General features: G+C 38.9%; 1 pseudogene; it reads right to left on the reverse strand.

Annotated features, from left to right (window-relative positions):
• Nucleotides 1-231: 231 nt before the first annotated feature.
• On the reverse strand, nt 232-680 carry LOC118619218 (annotated as a pseudogene).
• Between the last annotated feature and the right edge of the window lie 2,762 nt (nt 681-3,442).

Genomic DNA, 3,442 nt, shown 5'->3' on the forward strand with positions numbered 1-3,442 from the left:
GTCTGGCTAAGGATTCATAAATCTTGTTTATTTTTTAAAAGAACCAGCTCTTTGTTTCATTGATCTTTTGATTTTTATTTTTTTAGTCTCTATGTTATTTATTTCTGCTCTGATATTTATTATTTCTTTCTTTCTACTTGCTCTGGGTTTCTCTTTTTGTTCACTTTCTACTTCTTTAAGTTGTAGGGTTAGATTGTCAATTAGAAAATTTTCTTTTTTGGGGGCAGGATTTTATGGTTTTATGAACACAAATATAATGTGTACACAATCTGTCTCTTCATTTTCTTCACTGTGCAGCCTAGCATTGGGATTGGTGACTCTTATGGCCTGCTGGGCTGCTCTTTCTACAATGGCTGGTAGTTTTTTGAGGAGACATTGTGAGCTATGTCAGCACAGTAAGATTTGTTGCACTTAAGCAGCACTTCAAACTCCTTGACTTTGTGGACCAGAAAGTTATAAAAATCACTGGGCAGCATTTGCTTTGTTTTCTTGTTGCTCCCATAATCGATGCTGGGCATCAAGACCTGGCCCTTGAATCTTCTGTGCATCCTATTGTCAATACTTTTCGGTTTCCACCAGTTCTGCTTAGTTTTGACATATCAGTCTGACTGGTGCTGGATGAACTTCTTGGTCCTCCTTTTGACAATCTTGGGTTTCACGAGGGGTCTGAGGGCAGCCATGGTGCCAAGTAGAAGATTGCTGCCAACTCTGTATGCAGCGCAGAAGAAGAGTTTGTCTTCTTTCTTGAGGTAGGCCTGCAGTGCTATGAACTTACCTCTCAGAACTGCTTCCACTGTGCCCCATAAATTTTGTGTTGCTGTGAGTTCATTTTCATTGGTTTCTAGGAAGTTTTTTATTTCTTCCAGGATCTCCTTGGTAATCGATTTCTTGTTTAATAGCATGCTATTTAGCCTCTATGTGTTTATATGTTTTTGAGTGTTTTTTTTAATTGTAATTGCTTTCTAGTTTTATGTCATTGTGATCTGAGAAGATACTTGATATGATTTCAATCTTCTTGAACTAGTAGAGACTTAGTTTGTGTACTAACATATGGTCTGTCTTTGAGAATGTTCCATGTGCACTTGAGAAGAATGTGAATTCTGAAGTTTTGGCGTGTAATTCTCCGTAGATATCTATTAAATCCATTTGATCTAGTGCATCATTTAGAGTCCCTGTTTCCTTGTTAATTTTTTGTCTAGAGAATCTATCCAGTGATGTCAGCAGGGTATTGAAGTCCCCTGCTATGATTTTATTGCTGTCAATTCCTCCTTTGAAATCCTCCAGAAGTTTTTAAATATATTTTGGTGCTCCTATATATGTTTACCAAGGTTATATCTTCCTGTTGGATAGATCCTTTCAATATTATGTAGTGGCCTTCTTTGTCTCTAGTTATGGCCTTCATTTTGAAGTATATTTTTATCAGATATGAGTATTGCTATCTCAGCTTTTTTTCCCTTTCCGTTTGCTTGGAAATTTTTTTCCATCCCTTCACTTTCAACCTATGTGAGTCTTGTTGTGAGGTGGGTCTCTTGTAAGCAACATATATATGAGTCATGCTTTCTTATCCATTTAGCTACTCTGTGTCTTTTGATTGGAGCATTTAATCTATTTACATTTAATGTTATTATTGATATGTACTTATTTATTGTCATTTTTGTTTATTGTGGTTATATTTTTCTTCCTCTTTCTTTGGCTAATTACAGCAGTCCTTTTAACATTTCTTGCAATGCTGGTTTGGTGTTAATATAATCCCTTAGCCTTTTTTGTGTGTGTCTGGGAAGCTCTTTATTTAACCTTCTATTTTGAATGAGAACCTTGCTGGATAGAATAGTCTTGGATTAACATCCTTGATTTTCATTACCTTGATTACTTTATGCAATTCCCTTCTGGCCTGTAGTGTTTCTGTCAAGAAGTCAGCTGAGAGCCTTATGGGGGTGCCTTTGTATGTAACCTGTTGCTTATCTCTTGCTCCCTTTAGAATTCTCTTGTTGTCTTTAATTTTTGGCATTTTAATTATTATGTGTGTTGGTGTGGGCCTGTTTGGGTTCTTCTTACTTGGGGCTCTCTGTATTTCTTGAACTATTATGAAGGAACTAGTTTTTCCTTCACCAAGTTAGGGAAGTTTTCAGTCCCTATGTTTTCAAATATGTTCTCTTACCCTTTCTCATTTAATTGTCTTGTAACTCCTACTTGTGGATGTTGTTACATTCCATATTGTCCCACAGTTCTCTTAAACTGCACTCTGTTTTTTCTTTTTGGTACTCTGATTGGGTGATTTTTTTCTACCCTTTTTTCTAATTCACTGATCTGATCATGGGTTTCCTCTACTCTGCTGGTTATTCCTTCCAATGTGTTCTTTATTTCTGCTATGTCATTCTTCATTTCCTTTGGTGGTTTTTCATTGTTTCTATGTCTTTACTCATGCTGTTGAGCTTCCTCATAAGCATTACTCTGAACTCTACTCTGGTAAAGTCCTTAATTCCATTTATTTGTCCCTTGTTCTGTAGAATTTTCTTGGTCTTTCATTTGGGATTTGTTTCTTTGTTTCATCATTTGGGCTATCTCAAAGGGTTTTGGTAACTGCCAAATTTTCCCTGGGGTGTTGGTGTTCCACTGATTGTGGCTCTCTCTACTGGGTTTGGATGACTATGGGAGGGCCCAAGTTAAACATCAATGTCAAGCCTTACTTTCCTGGATAGATTCGCAGGCCAAGCAATGATTCAGTTATCATATAGCTTTTGCCTGCAGTCTATTAGTCTCAGTTGCTTAATGAGTCTCAGGTTTTAGTACTCAGCTGAATGAAAAATCCCTCAAGTGGACAGGCTATGAGGATTTCCAGTGGTTAGGGCTTTCCCCTCTGTTAAAGTTGCTTTGATAAAAAAGTGGTTTCTGTGGTGTGAATTGTTGGTTCACAGCAGGGGTCCTGGCCTATTCTTCCACAGCTCAGTCCCCAGAACCAAAGGGTGGTGTTAACTTGTCAAAGAAGGGGCAGTTGCTTCTCTCCCAGGCTAAAACAGTGGGCTATTGACAGAGATGGCTAAGGAAGCCCTAGGGGAAGAGCTCAGCATCACAACTTAAGGCCTTAGTTGGCTCAGTCCTCAGAGCCAGGATGCCCAACACAGAACAGGGAGCAAATTTCAAGTGAGTTCTTTTTTATTTTTTCCCCATCCTTGCTTGCTGGTAGACTCTAGCTGTTCATGAGCCTCAATTTTCATTTCTCCAGTGAGGTGGTATTAATTTCCTAAGGGAGGGGCCATTTCTTCTCCCCAGGGCTCTGGGAAGGAGCTCTTTGAGTAAGATGGTTACTGTCCTATGAAGGAATGATTCAGCATAAAACTCCTGGTGACCTCCTTCCCAGCTCTCTCTCCAGTGCCACGAACCCCTGACTCTCTTCACACAGTTTCAGTCCAGTCCACCCTCCTACTGCCAGAGCCCATATGAA

The sequence above is a fragment of the Molossus molossus genome, unplaced genomic scaffold, assembly GCF_014108415.1.
Source record: "Molossus molossus isolate mMolMol1 unplaced genomic scaffold, mMolMol1.p scaffold_m16_p_6, whole genome shotgun sequence".
Lineage (NCBI taxonomy): Eukaryota > Metazoa > Chordata > Mammalia > Chiroptera > Molossidae > Molossus > Molossus molossus.